The following is a 19,643-nucleotide window of genomic DNA, read 5'->3' on the forward strand; positions in this document are numbered from 1 at the left end:
ATGTGTTGGCTTTAGATCCTTATGAGAGGAAAAGATAAAGTGATTTTCAAACCTGTTTAATTTACACTTTCCTTTTTCTAAAAACACTCCCACTTTCAAACCATAAGTGAAGATCTGCTGTCAAGTTCATGCAATGTGACCTCAACTAATTGCTTGAGTCAGTAGGCATCAATCCACAGTCTAGACTGAGCTAATTTATACACTTGCTTCATCTCCACCCCCACCACAAAATAATTAGTACACAAAGACTAGTCCATTTATTGGTCACTTCAACAAGGAAATGATGGAATGTGGAGTCTGAGTGAACCATACTGGTCCACAAGTAAGAGGACCAGAGAAACCAGCTGTTTAAAGGGAAAGGAGATAGAATCCAATCCACTCCAAGAATCAGAGGTAAGAAAAATACCAGAAGTGAGAAAAAAGACAGAGAACACAGATATCTCTCTTCCTGGTGACTTTCACTTCCTCTCAAAAATCTCTGGGGGAACTTGTCTGCCCTTTCCAAGGAGTCTTAGATATATCCCTGAAATTTTTCTAAAAGTCTAAACTTTTTTGTTTAAATTAATTAGATTTTGTTCTATTATTTGCTACAAAAATGCTGTCTACACAGAGAAATAAAAGGACCAATTTATTTATTGAATAAATAATGGAATGTATATAAATCAGAAGCAAGAAGAGGGAAGAGATTGTGATAAATGTACTCAAATGGCTAAAAGGCTTTCATATCTTGTTTCAGACTTAGAAAAAAATTGAAACAAGGGACGGAAGTCCCAGTTAGATAAATTCAATCTTAACATAATATAAAAATATGCAAATAATTTTCAAAAAATACAGTAATTTAAAAATGCAAAGGGATTCCTTATTATCCCCAGATTTGTTTCTCACTAGGAGTTGTCCAGAAAAGGCTGCATGCACCCACCTGGGAGTATTTTACATTGAGTAAGAAGCTTCCCTAGGTGCCCTCTAAGTATGCTGTAATTGTAAGTGATAACAAAATGATTAAAGTATTTTGGCAGGCATTTCTGAAGGATGTTTAATGACCTTGTGGAAGAAATATCATGGTACTGTAAAAATTAGAGACCTGTTTTACAAGTACAAACTGACAAGTAAGAAAAGATTCTTCCTTCTGAAAGCATACCTTCCATTATAACTGCACAGTGAAAACATGTTAATTAGAGCAAAGATTGCTCATACTAAAACACTGAGGCCAGAGAGTCAGAGCTGAAATGGTAGAGTCATTTCTGGTGTCAACAAGTAAATCTTTTGTTCCATAAACCTATCCTTAAGCAACCTAAGAATTATCTGATCTAGTAATAACAACTATGAAGAATGAAATATATATAGATCAAGATCATTGTGAAACCTCTTACCCCTCCCCAGAGGAGAATCTGGAGACTCTTCATTTAGTCATTTTGACTAAGAATTGTCATTAATGCCTTGCTGTAAAATACCTGGATACTGATATTAGAGTCTATTGGATATTCTTCATAGCTTGATCTACTTCATATGTATTATAAAACCTATATAGCTTTTCTTGCATAAAATGGGTTTTACACATCTAATTAAGCCTTCACAGAATTCTAAATCAATGAGCCATTGTAAATTTTGTTTTAAATATTATCTAAGTTTTCTGGACCTTACATATCTGCTGAATTCAATATGTGGTTCCCAAGGGTGGCCTAATCATGTCAGCATCCTTGTGAGTCTTTGGTTCTGTCTGATGTAAATCAAAAGACAACTCTTAAAAAAAAATGAATGAGTTAAGCCACATTATTAAACTAATGGATTACAAGGAGGGGGTTAACACTAAAGATGGCATTTCCAAGGCTATTTCACTTAGAAATGCTGATTTCTTCCTTAGGCAACTCCTCTTTTGAGAACCGGTTCTTGAATGAAATTCTATTGCAGTAGGCTCATTTTGTTTTGTTTTGTTTCATTAAATTTCTTCCTGATAATATTAATCCCATTTTCTCCAACTTCCTGATAAAACATGTTACACATCCCATAGACATTTGACTTCACTAAAAATGACAGATTTGATGTGACTCTGTTAGTAATTTATTACTTATATATTATAATAGAGGTGCTTTATTCAATTTCCTGGAAAAAAAATAGATGTTTGGTACTGTAAAAGAGAGAGTGTCAGTGGCTCCCTAAATCACTGATTCAAAAAGTCAGAGAATAAGAGACGATTTTTGTGAGCGTGATGCATAGGTATATTGGATTATGTTTAAACTAACCCAAGAACTCCCACTGATCCTGGTGAGATCCCTAACTTAAGGCCTTAACTTTTCGCCTTCTCACTACTCAAATCTCTGTGTATTCCAAAATCCCAGCTAATAGCTTTTCTTTCTAACCTAAATTTTATTGCTTTAGGCACTCTGTGAGAACACTGAATAACAAAAATTGTGTGTCACAAGAAGCAAGTACTTATTTAGTTCCCAACTTGCTCTAGGCTATAGCTCAGGCACAAAGTTTTAGAATAACCTTTGCAAGGTGCATACAGACTTCAGCTCTCAAAATCTAATAGTGACTGAACTCACACTTACTAACTTTAAATTGATATTGATGCTTTATGTCATCAGTTTTTAAATATTTGCTTGTAAATATTTATAATTATCACTTTTTAATAAAAAACCACATTGACAATTTAGTATGTCATTCTTTCTCAGGCTTACGTTTTTTTTGGGGGGGGTGGTGGTGGGGACACAGTCTCACTCTGTCGCCCAGGTTGGAATGCATTGGTGTGATCTCGGCTAACTGCAACCTCCGCCTCCTGGGTTCAAGCAATTCTCCTGCCTCAGCTTCCTGTGTAGCTGGGATTACAGGCATGCGTCACCATGCCCGGCTAATTTTGTACTTCTAGTAGAAACGGGGTTTCTCCATGTTAGGCTGGTCTCAAACTCCTGAGCTCAGGTCATCTGCCCGGCCTTGCAAAATGCTGGGCTTACAGGTGTGAGTCACTGTGCCCGGCCCAGGCTTACTTTTTAACACATTTATTTACATAAAAAACAGTTTGTTTCATAACCTTAATTTGATGTCCTATAATTACACTATATTTACACTTCTTTCAAAATTTCCATCTTCACAACATGTTGTATTATAGGACAATGTGAATAAGAGAAACCAAGTCTGAATGTCTCCTAAACAGTCTATGAGCAGAGTCTTTAGAGCAGGATACATTTTTTCTTTTATATTTTTCTCAGAATCTGATTGAACTCCTACCACATGGTAGGTTTTTATTAAGAATCTTATTAATGAATATCAAATGAATCACATCTATTGCCATTTTATTTTATAAATGTAAATGATCAGAAGAGCCCTTTTTGTGTGTGTGTGTGGATTTTTGAATCCTCTTTCAACTCTCAACTCTTGTTAGAACCGTATCTTAAAATTTGCTTGCTCTTATACATTAGGAGTGAAAAAAAATAGCAGCATTAACACCAAAATGGAAATGGGTCTTTAACTGGGAAAATGACAAAGCTGTATAATTGTTCTCAAGTGAAACAATGACAAGAAAGCTGACAGAAGCCAAGAAGGAGAGAACAGATGAAACAAGTATACCATAGCCTGGACTCCAGCAGTTTCTGTCCAGAAAGCTGCTGAGTCTCGAATTGTGAAAACAAAAGCCAAAATATCTTCATAGCCTGAAAGAGTGGCCTTTTGTCAGCACCCTGTTTTTAGAACAACTGTGGTAGTTGCTGCTTGTGCAAACTTCCTACTAGTAACCAAAGATTGGTAAGTTTCATGAACATACCTGGATTTTCCAATTTGAGTAAATGGCATATCTTAACCATTGGGGCATTATTGCAGCTGGTGCTATCTCTTCTTTAGGCATTGCCACATAACAAGAGCGGGGTGGCAAGATCTTTTACCTAAAATCATTGATACCTTTTTAGTACTTTATTAGCTCCATACGTCACCCAGAAATGATTCCAATTGTTTTTATTTGTGAGTGTAATACAACCTAACTTACTTTATTAATTATCTTTACTTCCTTCTTGAGTTGTTTGATAGAGTTAGTGATTGTTGTGGAGAATGTTGACAGTTGATTTCTCCAAAAGCCCATCAGAAAAACCTGTTGATCAAGAAAGAGTATGTTAGACCCACTGAAGCAATGGAGAATGCTGTTTTGACAAAATTTAAGAGGATAAATTTAAAAAGAGAATTTGCAGAGTACTGGAGCCTTGACTGGATGATTTTTTTTTCAACTTTTATTTTAGAATCAAGGATAACATATAGATTTGTTACGAAGGTGTATTGCATGACGCTGTGGTTTGGAGTATAAATGAATCCATCACCCAGTAGTGAGCATAGTACCAATAACAATAGGTAGTTTTTCAACCCTTTCCCCCACTTCCCCCTCCTTCTATTCTCCAGTGTCTATTGTTCCTATTTTTATGTCTGTGTGTACCCAATGTTAAGCTCCCACTTATAAGTGAGAACATGCAGTATTTGTTTTTCTGTTTCTGCATTAGTTTGCTTAAGATAATGGCTTCCAGCTGCATTCATGTTGCTGCAGAGGACATGATTTCGTTCTAGGCAAGTGGCAGATAGAGTAATTAACTGTCCTGGTTTGCCTGGGGCTAAAGATTTTCCCAGCATGTGGAACTTACGGTGCTAAAACTTAAGTCTTGAGAAAACTGGGACAGTTGTCCACTCTAGATTGGGAATGGGCAGAGGTTATGAAATAGCATAAGAAATTTGGATTGGTGGTCATTGAAATGAGTTTTGATACCCCAAGCTAATGGTTTTGATAAATAAGCTGATGAGTGGGCTTAGTTTCATTTGCAGAAGCAGGTGTATTCTAGAGTAGGGAGATGTTACTTTTGCTTGCTCTCCATATTGATTTAAATAGGATGAAAAAAGTATGCCTAGTCATCATATTACTAAAATTAGAGTGTGGAAATTGTGTTGATTTCCATTCTAAAGATTGAATATAATCTATTTGAATGTGACTAGATTCTGGGTTTAGTTTTGTTACTTAAACATTTTGCAGAAGCCAATATTTTAAATTCTACTTCCAATGTCCTTGAATCTTAAAACCTAAGTTAGTTAATAATAAAGTCATCCTCAAAAGAAAAATTATATCTTGGTTGTAGAGATATTCATATGAATGAATCATCCATCTAAACCTTAACAAAAAGAGAAAATTTTGCTATATACAAAAAAACCTAAACATTTCTGTTGTGATCTAACCTGCATTATGATGGAAGTAGGAGACAAAAGGGAAAAAAGCAGTATTTCTAAATCCCTAATATGTGCAAACATTGCTCTTGAAATACTTGTAAATGATTTATGTTAGGGAGTCATTATTGTATCTATTTTAAATATGAGGAACCGAAGACTCAGAGAACTAAAGTAATTTACCAAAGTCCACTAGACAGTGAAAGGACAGTTCTTGGTTTCTTCTATAGTTCTGTCTGAATCAAAGGCTTTGCTGTTTCCAAAGCACATCACTGTAATACTGTGATTGGCCACTCTTCCTGCATTCCAACTCTCTCTTCTCTTTATACCACCTCAAAGATAAGCGGAAAAGTTACAGCAGGAACATATATTTAAAACAGCCTTATCTAGCTGCTGTCATATGTAAACTAAATCTAAAATTTGCAGGTAAATTTGAACTTATAATCTGGAGATTACCATAGTAGTATAAGGCTAAGACAAATTTTGATTGTATACAAATACAAACCTGTAGCTTTTGGATACTCATAAAATAAAGCAATTTATTTTATTTTTTTCATAAAATCAAAATAGAACTAAACAGCTATGCAACAGTAACCTTTAAGAAGTAAATAAAAATAGTGTTCTACAGCCTTTCTTTTGTTCAAAAGGAAGATGTAGATTTAGATTAGAGTTCCTGAGAAAGAATGGCCAGAATTAGAATGAAATTTAGAAGATAGTGCCAATAAAGTCAAGACAGTGAAGATTCCAGAAGAGTTGCAGTAAGTGAAGAACTCAAAATCATCCACTGGTTTTTGTAATAGAGTCTAAAGTTGCACCATACATCTGAATCTGAAAGAATGTTAGAATGAAGATACGAAAGTATTTGAAAATGGAGGAGTCATGCAGCTCATATGCATGATTGTGTGATTTTCTTTTGCTGTGCTTGACAGTTTGAGCAAAAGACAGGAGGAGGTGTCATGGGATCCTTGGGGTGTCACTTTGCCAGCCAGAAACCTCTATATACAGTGGCACCTTTGCCAAAGTTTTGCTAGGGGCTGCTGGGCTCATTCTGCCCACTCGGCCTGGCAGGCTGCACTCAGCTTGCTCTGTAGGCCCAGAACCCACACCTGCCAAGGGGTAGCCAGGGGCTGAGTGGCGAGGGATGTGTGAGCAGGCAAGCGTGGGGTCTGGCCACTGCACATAGCCAGGCATGCCAGTTGCAGTGGCTGGACCAGGAGTACTATAAGCGGCTTCCACTGCGGGCATGGGGGAATGGGGTGACACCTGGAAGCTGGGAGATGCCAGGAACTACAGAGTCCCAAAGAGGGTGTCACAGCCCTGTTTTGGGGAGCTCCAAGGTCTGGGGTCCCCAGAGGGCCGCAGCTACTCTCTCCTCATCACCTGCAGTGTGTCAAGTGGGGTGGGAAGAGGCATGTTTCAGCTGTGTGTGCTATAGCTCTTTCAGTCCTGCTATTTGGAGGGTCCTGAGTTCTTGTCCTGCATCCAGCATGAATGAGATAGGTGGACAACGTGGACAACTGGAGGGTGCTTTATTGAGTAGCAGTTCAGCTCCCAGGCAACCAGAAGTGGGTAGCTCTTTTCCATAGGCAGGTCATCGCAACATCTGTGCAGCCCTCAGCAGAGAGGAAACCCAGAGTGGGTAGCTCCTATCTACAGGCAGGCCGCAGGCTGTCCCAATGAGTGTACAGTTCTCAGTAGAGAGGAGACAGAGTGGGTAGCTTCTCTCCACAGGCAGGTAGTCCCATCATTTGCCTGAGTCTGGCTGAGTCCGGGGTTTTTTATGGGCTTCAGAGGGGATGAAGTGAATGCTGATTGGATTGGTGGCCATGGGCTGGCCCAGAAAAAGCATTCATAATTTTGCACTCCAGTCTGCGGAACTGGCAGCCTGGCTCCCAGGCTTCAGGCTGTGTCTGGCTTGAAGATGGGGTTTAACCAGGGACCTACTCCTTTCAGCCCAGGAGCCCGTCTGTCTCCTGCCACTGTTCATGGCACCCAGGTGGTTCATGCCGAGAGGTGCCTGCAGGCTCACAATATGCCGCCCTCAGCCCCCCACTCAGTCTCCCTCCCATACTTGTCGGTGTTCAAAGTCCAGAGGGGGCTGAAGAGGCAGGGGGCTGGCATGTCAGTGCCACCCTGAGCATGTGTACACCCAGCCAGGTTGTGACAACGCCTAGACTCAGCCACAACTTTGCTGTGAAATCAGAGCTGGTGCTGAGAGGAAGGAGAGGCCAAGCAGCAGGAGCAGCACTTCTGAGCCTTTGGGGGCAGGAGAGCTTCCCAGGCCCGGAGAATGCAGGGATGCCTGTGTCCACAGCCACAGATGGGTGGCTGCAGCTGTGTCCAGAAGCACAAGGCTCCTGCCTCATCAACTCAGAATGGGGTAGGGCTCCTGCCGGCTTTGCAGAGCATGCAGCCCTGGCTACACTTCTCTGCTGCAGCTGGCGCCTTGGCAGTGGCCACTCCAGATGGGCCACTGCTGCCATTAGAGACAGCTTATGGGACTGGGTCAGAGTTTTGCCTTACGACTATGTACTGTCTAGGAAGGGGCATGTAATAGTAAAGAGTGTTTGGCAAGGAGAGGTCCATCTTATTGGTGTCAGTAAAATATGTAAAACAGAGAGAATAACTGAGAGATTAGGAGAAAATAGAGAAAGGATAGGAATAGTAGTCAACATGATGTAAAATGTAGAGTAAAATTTGGGTCACAAGAGAGCTGGAAAGATAGGAAGTGGTAAAAATAGTGAGCTCTTGGAATTTAGGCAAGATATCGGAATAAGATTTCCTCATATGATGTGATTATGTATTTATTTATTTAATAACTACTTAGTTAAGTACCTAATATGTACCAGATACTTTATTGTTGAAGACACAGTGTTTAACCCCAGAGAAACTGTCCCCCACCTCAAGGAGCTACTTCTGCAGGGTATTCTGTGTAAGAACCAGAATGAGGTAATAACCAGAGTGTAGCTGTATGTGTGAGCAGCTACAGTAGTGAGCTTGAGAGTGAACGTTGAATACGTTATTCCATACATGCAGCAGCAATAAGGAATAGAGGGGAGTTAAGCCAGCATCCAAAATATAAGGTGTATCCAGAACAGGAATATAGAAGGGTGTTGTGCTCTATAGTCCATTCATAGGATCTCAGATATGTAAAAATTTTAGCACGAGGCAAAGAAGCAGCAGTGTTAAGCAGCAGTGTTAAGCAAGAAGTCTACCAGTCTAGTTTCAACCTGACCCTTAGGTAACTAGGGTGTAGACAGTTGAGAAGCCACTTCTGCAGAAAATTGCAGAGTAAGTAGTGTTCAGTGAAGGCAAAGGAAAGCATGAAACATTCAGTGACATGAATAAAAATGGCAGAAAAGGGAAGATAGACAGCATAACTAGAGAAAGACAATGTCCTCTCTCCTCCAAAAATTAAGAGATGCTGGATTTTTTCCCGGTATATTATGTTTCTGGTATTAAACTGTATGAGTATATCTAACTGACTCAGTTATGTGACTCACAACTGAATTGACAAAAGCTGAATTGTCTTCTCTGTAAGACAGATTTTTCTTAAATTAAGAAATACGTTGTATATCTCTATCAAAATTTCTGTCAAGCACATCGTTAGCATTTAACAAGTGAAAATACAATTAAGGGGCTCTACACTTTTGGAGCCTAGCTTACATTTAAAATTCTGTGCAAAAGCGTAACTATTTTAGGTATAACAAAATATGCCTTTGACCTTTTGAATATTTTATTATGTCCTTGTCCTTTTCAAAATGACAACCCATTTTTAACTCCAAAAGTTTGCTGGAGCAGAGCTATAATCTTGTGTAATACACCCCACCCTTGTCAGGACAAACTTAGAAAACACTTTCTCTGACCAGCAAGGCACTATAGTGACCGATTAAAATTAAAATACCATGACACTTTGTCTCTAGGCCACCTCTCAAAATAATTTTAGGAAAACAAGCAGTTTAATCTAGATGGCTTTTACTTTTCTAGATATTTTTTCTAAAACAAAACTGTTTTGTTAAGGGGTGCTATAGACTCAGTGTTTATTCCCCTCCCTCCAAATTCATATCTGGAAACCTGGCCCCCAAGATGATGATAAGTGAACGTGCAGCCTTTGGAAAGTGATTAGGTTGGAGAGTGGAGCTCTCATGAATGGGATTAGGAACCCTAGAAAATAAACTCCAGGCCAGCCACGGTGGCTCACGCCTGTAATCCCCGCACTTTGGGAGGCCGAGGCAGTGGATCCTGAGGTCAGGAGTTCTAGACCAGCCTGGCCAATATGGTGAAACCCCGTCTCTACTAAACAAAAATCAGCTGGACCTGGTGGCGGGCACCTGTAATCCCATCTGCTCGGGAGGCTGAGGCAGGAGAATCGCTTGAACCCAGGAGTCAGAGGTTGCAGTGAGCCAAGATCACGCCACTGCACTCCAGCCTGGGTGACAGAGCAAGACTCCCTCTCAAAAATAAATAAATAAATAAACAAACAAACAAATAAATAAATAAAATAAAAACAAGATCCAGAGAGTTCATTTATTTGTTCTGTCATGTGAGATTATATTGACAAGGTGGCCTTCTATGAACAAGGAAGCAGAACCTTACCTGACCCACATCTGCCAGTTCTTTGATCATGGACTTCTCAGTCTCCAGAATTGTGAGAAATGAACATTTGTTGCTTATAAGCTACCCGGTCTGTGGTATTCCGTCTCTGCAACCTGAATGGACTAAGGGGAAATAAGTGCAAGTATAAAGGGAAAAAATCTGGAGACTATTTTAAATTAATTACAATCACATTTCATTTTAATTAATACAATAGATTCCCTTTTTAAAATTTGGTTTTAAAATTCATTTTAACTGCAATGAATCTTTGCCGTCAATTAGCAGCTGGGCATTGTGGTTAGGAGGACGTATCTAGAGACACGCTGCCGTGTGTTACAACCTCAGCTTCATGTTTTATTTTATTTAAACCTGCCGTGTACCTTATTCAACATTTCTATTTGCGGTTTCCTTCTCCGGTAAAACCATTCAACATCTCTATTCTCAGTTTCCCTCACTATTAAATCATGGTACCAGCCTCATTGATCTCTTGTGAGGTTTTAATGATTCATTTTTAATAAACCACTTAGCGCATCACTTTGTACCTACTGAGAGCTGTAACAATATGCACAATACACACAAGTACATGTGAGTTTGTTATTCATATAGAAAGCAGTTTAAAACTTTAGGAACTGAAAGCACGTATCTTTCAAAAAAGTGCATAATACTATACAAACTGAAGTATACATAAGAAAATAAAGAAAGGAGCCAACTCCTGGCTGCTTAGCATGTGTGAATCATATATGTTATATTATTTGGAGCAGTCTTTTAATTATAACTATCTCACTTAAGAAATTAGAAAACTGAGGTTGTTTTAAGTACTTTCCTCAAGGTCACATGCTAGGCAGTGGCCTGGATAGAATTCAAATCATGACATGAAAGATAGCAAAATGTATGCCGTTTGCACTTTTGCACATTAACAAGCCTTAGTTGTATAAAATGAGCCATTTACAAATGGTATTTATGGAGCCCCAATTAGGTAAAGTATCACAGGATTTCTTATTCATTTTTTATTTCATTCCAGTATTTTTACAGTGCTGAAGATATTCACAAACAGGAAATGTTTCTTTCCTATTCTCCCATTAACCTACTAACAGAGCCACATTCTTCACAGTTTTTCCCTTTTACTTTCCCCAAAATCTGTACTTCTAGCCAGGTCAGGGCCAGAGGGATATAATGGAAACAGCTTGCTTTCCTGCTTCAGTGTCACCTTAAGGGTGAAGTAGACATATGCTTGCAGAAATCACTGGCTGCCAAATGAATTGGATACATTGAAGGAAATTCAACTTATCAAGAAGTAGAGAATATTTCTCTTCCCTGTGAACCTGGGGTTGGTCTTGTGACTTGGTGTGACCAATAGAATATCAGCAAATATGGAATAGGCAGAGGAGTGAAAAGTGCCTGTAGATTGGCTTTTCTCCTCTCTTGGGGCTGAGATGATTTCTGCTCCCATGTGACTAAGTGTGGACTAGCCTCCTGGAGGTTGAGAGACCACAAGAAGAGAGACCAGCCATCCTGGCCATCTCAGTTGAGAGCCCGTGGACCACGTAAGATATCAAAAACCAGATGTAAGTCAGGCCATTCTAGACCACGCTAGCACAGAATGGAAGAAATGCCAAGTGGACTCACAGAATTGTAAGAAATAATAATAGTTTGCTGTTTTAGCCACTAAGTTTCGGGTTGGTTTGCCTTCCACCAAAGGCTTTATGAGAGATACAGTAGACATGTGCCAGAGACTTTGAAAGGCACTTTGGGGAGTTCAAAGATGAGTAGGCCTTAAAAAGTGTAACTGAAATGTTTATAATACCAAGAAATGATAAACGCATGAGACGATGGATATCGCATTTACCCTAATGTCATTATTATGCATTATATGCCTGTATCAAAACATTTCATGTACCACATAAATATATACACCTACTATGTACCCATAAAAATTAAAAATAAAATAATAGAATTGTTGATAAGATCATAAGAAAGATAAGTCCTTGTCACTGCCTTGTCACTAACTTAAAGCAGGTAATAGTTGAGACAGAAGGTGAAGATACAAATACGTTATAAAACATCTCATAAAAACAAATGATCAAATAACATTGCATCCAAATACTAGAAAAGGTATCACAGTAAAAATCCTAAAATTCATTTGGGAGTTAGGGAACTATGGAAAACCATTCTTCACACCAATATCAAAATTGAAAGAAAGAAAGAAGAATGTTTTCAAAGAATTTTAGAAGTAAATTTTGGAGACATAAATAACCTTAGCCTAACTCTCACATTTTGTGGATGAGAAAACAGAAAGTTAGGATAGTCATGGCCATGAGGGACCCTCACCCATCTAACCACTTAGATTTCTGCATGTGACAGCATGCCACCCCTCCTGGATCTAATCATAAGGGTTACATCTGATGACTGCCTTTGGATAAAAGAAGAGACCTTTCTATTTCTTCCTACTCCTGATTTCTTGAAAGCACAATTAATTCACTGCTCTATTCACTTATTTATTCTTTACCTTTCATCCTATTCAAATTCTTTACCATGGATTACAAATCAAATTTTTACATAATCACCTGGTTCCTGCTCTCTTCAGCAACCTCATTTCTTACTACTCTTTCTGTTGGACATCAGAATAGTTGTATCTGTTTCCTTGGCCTGGAGCACATTCCAGGACCCAAACCTTTGATTGGCTACCCAGAGGCTGATTTACCATGAAACTAATGGTTGTTAAGATGCAGGGCTCCACATATGCACAAACTTATTTCAAGGAACTGTTACATAATATTGCATTTATAATTCCATCTTCTTTTTCCTAAAGAGGACTCTAATAATTGATAAGGAAAATATCTGACATTATTGCTCCTGCCTTTCCTGGTGTCCCAGTCTAGGAAAGGCAATAAGCTACAAGGCCAGTCATGGGCAGGGTCAGCTGTGAACACAGAAATGAAAGGTAAGAGACGCGAGATGGAAATTCAGCATTTCTGCTGTGTCTTCTCGCTACAGCATCTGGACACTTACAACTATTTATTTTATTGTGCTGTAATGTTTTCAATTTTGAATACAAATATTTTGACAGCAATAAGTTTAATAAGACAAAAGCATTCCATTTAAAAAGAATACAGCACTTTTGTTTCTTAAGAATATAAGTACTGTATGTTTTAATGTAAAATGTTTATGGACTTTTACCATCCACCAAGAGCACAGTAATAATAACACCAATAATATGAAAACCAGAAAACACCAAACAGCTTAAGAAGTTTAGCCATTTTAAACTTTATTAGTGATTTTAGTACTGTGATCAAAGACAATAACTTAACACATATAGCTATAAAAGTTAATTTGCATATCACTCTAGAAACAACACTTTTTATTTAGATTGATTGTTCTTCATCTATATTAATTTTGCTCATTACGATTTCAGATTTTCTTACGTAAGTACAAAGAATAAAGTGGTGGCTATTAATGCATTAGCAAAAGGAGAATTGCTCAGTGATGTTAGTTTTATGTCAATATCATCGGCTGCTGAAATAAATTTAGTTAATTATAATAATGATTTATTCATTTTTTATTCAGTTTATGGAAAAAGTAAATCTTCCATAAGTTAATTCAGTCAAAAATGACATTATCGAAAAAGATGTTATCAATTCATTCAAAAGTTAAGTGAATAAAATAATATATTGGTACCAATTACATAAATAAATTTTTGGTGGTTCAGAACATCATAGTAAAAAACAATGTTCTTAGTAAGTTAAAGCATCTATGGAACAGAAATGTATGTAAAATTGGTTGAGGCACACTCACAATTCACAGTGCACCTAAAACAAGCTGAAATGCTTTGCCAATTTACACAGAAGCAAAAAATTAAAATGTACAAGTAACTATATATATATATATATAAAATACTTGGTTAAATATATAAATGCACATATAATTATTCTAATAATGATTTAATTGTATATGCATAGAGAGAAAGAATGAAGGAGAGAGAGAAACTGGACTTCAATTTATTTCCAATTTGTTGAATAGAAACAAACACTTCAGCGTAACAGCTGGTTTTTCTATTTTTGCTACCCATTTTCAGACAGACTTTAAAAATGCTGAGACTTTGGAGAACAATTTCAATCTAAATGTTCAACAGTAGTATAGACCATTACTGGAAAAGAGTTTGTGTTCCCTTTTTTAATCAGATAGAAATTATAATAAAAGCATTCAAAAAATGGAGTACCAAAAAATACAACCTTTATCAAGTTGAATAACTGAAAACAAAGCTTGCAGATAGAAATTGAAATTTATACCCACAAAAGCAAGGGCAAACTAAGTAAATTAAACATGGAGAATTCAAATAATGTATAGGTTGAATTTTTAGGTTCTCCACCTGTGCTTTGAAATATCTCCACTTCTGAGAAAAATATTTGATTAAACTCCTATCTATAGCTGTATAAATGAAAATTGTGTTCTTGAGTAGATTCAAATTTAGAAAACTTATGATTTTTTTAACATCCAAATTTAGCAAAGACATGGAATCAACCTAAGGGCCCATCAATGGTGGAGTGGATGAAGAAAATGTGGTACATATACACTATGGAATACTATGCAGCCATAAAAAAGAATGAGATAATGTCTTTTTCAGGAACATGTATGAAACTGGAGGCCATAGCCTCAGCAAACTAAGACTGGAACAGAAAACCAAATGCTGCACATTCTCACTTATAAGTGGGAGCTAAATGATGAGAACACATGGACACAAAGAGGGGAACAAAAGACATCGGCGCCTACTTGAGGGTGGAGAGTGAGAGGAGAGAGAGGATCAAGAAAAATGAAACTATTGGCTACTAGACCTAGTACTCAAGTGACTAAATCTATACAAAAAACCCCCATGACATGAGTTTAACCTATATAACAAACCTGCCTTGTACCCCTGAACCTAATAACAGTTAAATAGATTTGATGAAACATCTTAAAAATAAATACTTTGGTGAGTTTTTCTTATCCATTCTTTCATAAAACTAATTTATCTGGCAACACAATGTTTCAAAAATTACATAAAATTATTTTAATGCCTCCTGTTATTCTCAAAACTGTTCTGATGCAGATGATAAATTATATGCTCACCCTATGTATAATGTCGTGGGAGGTTGCCCGACTGCTTCCCCTAGTGTGATGCAGTGATATTCTTCAAGGCACTGGCTTAGACACTGGAAACAGAAAAGTAGTATTAAAACTATCTCTGCCTCCCAGAAGCTCACAGTGTAATGGAATGAAAAAATATTCATTAATTAATATTATGGGTTCCTGGTTGGAGACATACAAAAATTTCCAGAGAGAACTCCAGTGAGAGAGAATGGGGTCTAATGGCTAGCATTGGTATTGCAAATATTTTGGCAATTTGATTACTGAGTGGAATGTATAGCTTTTAGAATATTGACTGTCCAGCAATATATTTCTGGAAGAAGTTGTTCCGTGGTGTCAAAGAGAAATTATACCAGAGTTAAACAGGCAAGGAAGACTTTATTCAAAACTATTACAGTGAAAGTCAAGACTATTGCTAATAAGAGTGAGAGATCAAATTCAACTTCTACTGGGAAAAAATGCAGGAGAGTTTTTAAGCACTGGGGTAAGCTAGTGGAAAACTACTACAGGATGTTGAGGGGGAGGTTGGTCCATGTGATTAGGCCATCTGCGTTTTCTAATTGTGCTTATCCAAGTTAGACTCCTACCCTCCCACAGAAACTGAGAGAGAGGGGCAGTATCTTTTTTGATGACTACATTTCAAAGGGGTGGCTCTCAGGTCCTAGAGAAAGACATTCCTTGGGTGTAAAACTGGCAAGAGGCTGGGAGATGTACATCTCAAAAGGGGAAGAGAAAAAACCTACAATTGCAAGTTTCCTAAATTAGATGCTCTCAGTTAACAGAGGTCAGGGGTTTATAGTCAAGAAGAAATCTGTTTAAAGTTTAGTCAAGCTAAGGGGAATGTTAAGACCATCTTGGTCAGTGGATTTCTGAGCATCCATGCATATTTGACTCCAAGTTAGAGGAATACAAGGAAAACTCACTTGCCTGGAATCTCTCCCCACTGCTTCTCTTGCTGGCGAAGTTTATTCTTGTCTGGCAGGTTATAATCCTGACGGAGTGTATAAGGCCATCTAAAGACTGATCATAGGTCTTTAAGATTCAGTTTGAATAAATAAATATTTTTAGTGCTGCTATATAATCATCTTGGGAATAGGCGCTTCCCCTTGGACAGATGGCTTCCCGGGTTCCTGTATAGGAAACATTCTACTTTTTCACACTTTAGAGCCAATGAAAATGTACTTTTCTGCAAAAATGATGACAATGACAAGATATAACATCTGCTTTATAAGAGACAGCTGCATACAGTAGCTCCACACTAAATTTAATCTACTCCCTAATTCTTAGCTGTGTTCCTGAGGGAGCATGACTAAAACCATCGCGTTAGCTTGTTCCCAACGATGATGTCCAATAAAGATGCCAAAAATACTTTAGCATTATTTTTATCTTTGACATTTGAAAGCAAACCACACTTACTGGTAAAATTTTGTTTAACATCTTTACTAATTGCCTTCAGTATGTTAAAAATGTAACCCTTTTAACAGTCATCTTTCCTTTTTGAGGTATTTTGTGCTAATTTAAAATACTGAAAAGGAATAAAACGCACGAGAATAAAATGAGGCAATGTGGTATTCAAACCACACTCCTTTCTTCTCTCGCTGCATGAATTTGCTCAAGTTTCTTAATCTCTGAAGTTCAGTTTTCTACCTAATAAAATTGAAATAATAAAAACAACTTTTCTGCATTCTAGTTCTGAAGGTTGAGGATTATGTATGCTAAGTTCTTGAAACATAGTAAGTACCTAACAGTATGTTATTATAGGTCTGAAAGCTTCATATATACAGTATGGCTATAAGAAGGGACTACTATCGTTTCATAACTGTAAGGGAATTTTGAATACATCCATGAAGTATTCTGAGCCCAGATGTGGTTAACTGTGTTTCTTATTCTCACTTTCTTGAAAGAAATTTTTTTGAAGATTATAGTACCAAACAGAGAACTAGAGAACAAATGCACTATTGCATAATTGATTTGGAGGTAACTTTCATTTATGAGTTGCAAGACCAGGCCCCTGGACTCTGGACTCCAAATCCAGGATTTTTTCAAGAGTATCCAAAGAGACAATATCCATTCCTTGATGCAGGACCAAGGTAGCACTAATCCTTGGCTAATTTTTGGAAGGCAATCTCAAAGCTGGATGTGATACAAACAGAGAAGGTATTGAGATAACTCCAGAAAAAAATAGTCTTTCATTAATTCTTGCATGCATGCATGCATTTATTCAAAAAATATTTACTGAGTGCCTTCTACCTAGCCAGCACTGTGACAGCTAATTCTTATTATGCCCTGCTGGTACTAGGAAAGAGTTTGAATACTTTATTGTTCTTTTACTCATTTATGCCTCAATAACTTCCTGAAGGCTGTATTGCTGCTATCCCCATTTTATAGATAAGAAAATTGAGGAAAAGAGAAGTTAGAAAACACATATGGTAACATAACATCGTGAGGTCAGAACCCAAGCTTTTGAACACCACTTCATAGTGTCTCCTCTAAAATAATAGTGAGTTAAGCAGACATGGTACTTGACCCTGCCTAGTGAAGGAAAAGAAATTAATCACATAATCACAATAATTATATGATTGTAAACAATTATAATGGGGCACATCCAAGTGTAGGAACACTATACAGAGAGAACCTGATAAGCTTGAAGGCACGTGAAGAGCATGAGAAACTGAATAAAGGCCAGGGTGGCTGGGACACAGAGATTCACTGCGGGAAAGAGTGCAAAGTACAGCCAGAGAGGTAAAATGTTTAGATCCTGTATAAGCCTTAACTTTGGGGTCCAGAATACCTGTGTTCCAATCCCGGCTCTGTCGCTTTTTGCCTCCGTATTTGCAGCAAAGGACTTAATATCTCCGAGCTTATGTCTTTATTTTTAAAATAGGGATAATAATAAGATCTACCTCACAAAGTTTCTGAAGTCAACAAATGAGTTATTTTATGTCCGGTACTTAGCATAGTGCCTGGCACATTATAAAACTAAATAAAGATTAATTATTATGATGATTATATGAAATTATAAAAATACTTACAATTTCAAATTTGCCTTACTGAATCTGATTCTTTTCTTTAGCCTGAATTAATTCTCTAATTTATAGACTTAATATGTATAGAGCAGGATGTGAGCTAAACTGTTCTGCTTTCTTCAGCAGACTCTAGACTAGAAAAAATATTTTAAAACATAGTTTAATGTAACAAGTGTGTTACTTGTTATAATAACCCAACTCCATTACCTTACATATGCACAGACACATGCTTTGGCACAGGCATTTGTGTGCATGTGTGTGTGCATGTGTGCACTGTAGTTCAGACAAGCTTTCCATATTCCAGTTGGATCAAGCCCGTAAATCTGACATAGTCCAGGTCCCCAGGTAATTCCCCAGAGCACAATTACGTTGAAACCCCAAATCACTGGCTCTACTGCACCACAGTTGTTAAAACAACCCCAGAAAAGCTACACAAATGAATGAATTTCCAAATTTAGGCTGCGTGATTGCTTAGAGCAGTGACTATCATTCTAAGGAATGTAGCGGGTTAGTGCAAGGTATTGCCAAAGTAGGTGGCAGATTTCCTCCTTACACAAAACTATGATAGTTAGTGGGTTTGTAAAAACTCAGCAGAAATGCAATTCTTCATTTATTTTGTTTCCATGAGTAGAAAACAGGAGAATTTCTCTTTTTCTCTTTGTGGTCAAGAGGAATGTAGCGGTGATACCAGAGTCATCTCACAAAATGCCAAGTGAGTTGAGCTGATCCATTGGCACAGGTGACAGAAGCCTACTTAGTGATGCCCAAGCAACAGGTTTTTGTCAGTGGAAGGAATAATCAAAGAACTTTCTATGTAGGTTATCACCTTAATAAGCCCACTGTAACAAACACCTTAGGAAGAATTTATTGATAGTCAGCATAACGCAAGACTAAACAGAGGTTGCAAACTGAGTGGGTGTGGAAGAGGCTTGAGGAAATAGGCTATTCATAGAGAACAGGGAGGTGCTAGCAAACAGGGAAGCTGGAGAGATTCCAAAACAAGATTTTTCCCAGGGCTGTGTCATTTTGAAAAAATTTAAGTGCCTCTTTAAGCAAAAGATTGTTGGTTCCCAATCCCTGCAATAAGCCATCTGACCTCTGGTGAGGCTGATGCCATATGGACGGTCATTTTATCTGAGAAGCAACCAACAGCACTATGAAAAAAAAAAAAAAAAACGTAATAATTATCTCTAATTGAATATATAGTCTAATTTTTAAAACTATGGCAAACTCAAAGCCTTCAAAGTGCTACAGGGAAAATTTGCACATGGCTGATGCTTTATCTCCCTTCCTGCTCTCTACATCTCAGTCTCAGCATGCAGCTGGTCACATCTGCTTGCACGGGTCTTCATGCCGCCAGTCAAGCTGTGTGGAGAACAGGCAGCATGGCTGGGTACATGGCCGCAGGTGCATCAGTAACTCCTCTAGGTAGGAACAAATAAAGTTCATGTTTGGAACAACCAACTGGAAACTCAGGAAACCCTCTTTAGTAAACATTGTAAGAAAACTTGGCGTAGTTCCAAAGAAAGTGTACTGTCATTTACTTTGTTTAAGGAGAAAACTTATTTTCCCAATGTGTTTTCAAAAATTTCTGATCATTATGTTTAGCTATCCAAATTGTCTACGAAGTCAAATAAATCAGTCCTTTGCTACAGTTACCACCAATGGGATACTAAGAAATGGATATTATTTTAAGAGCCAATTGCTTTCCAAAAC

The 19,643-nt window shown here is 37.8% G+C and overlaps 1 long non-coding RNA gene across 1 annotated transcript; it reads right to left on the reverse strand.

Moving 5' to 3' along the window:
- Positions 1-3,372: 3,372 nt before the first annotated feature.
- On the reverse strand, positions 3,373-15,671 carry LOC116274956. The gene is made up of 4 exons (XR_004183820.1): positions 14,884-15,671; positions 9,784-9,905; positions 5,371-5,519; positions 3,373-4,078 (listed from the first exon to the last, which is right to left on the reverse strand). It is a non-coding gene; the product is annotated as an uncharacterized LOC116274956 (long non-coding RNA).
- Positions 15,672-19,643: the final 3,972 nt, after the last annotated feature.

Source organism: Papio anubis, chromosome 5, assembly GCF_008728515.1.
Source record: "Papio anubis isolate 15944 chromosome 5, Panubis1.0, whole genome shotgun sequence".
Taxonomy (NCBI): domain Eukaryota; kingdom Metazoa; phylum Chordata; class Mammalia; order Primates; family Cercopithecidae; genus Papio; species Papio anubis.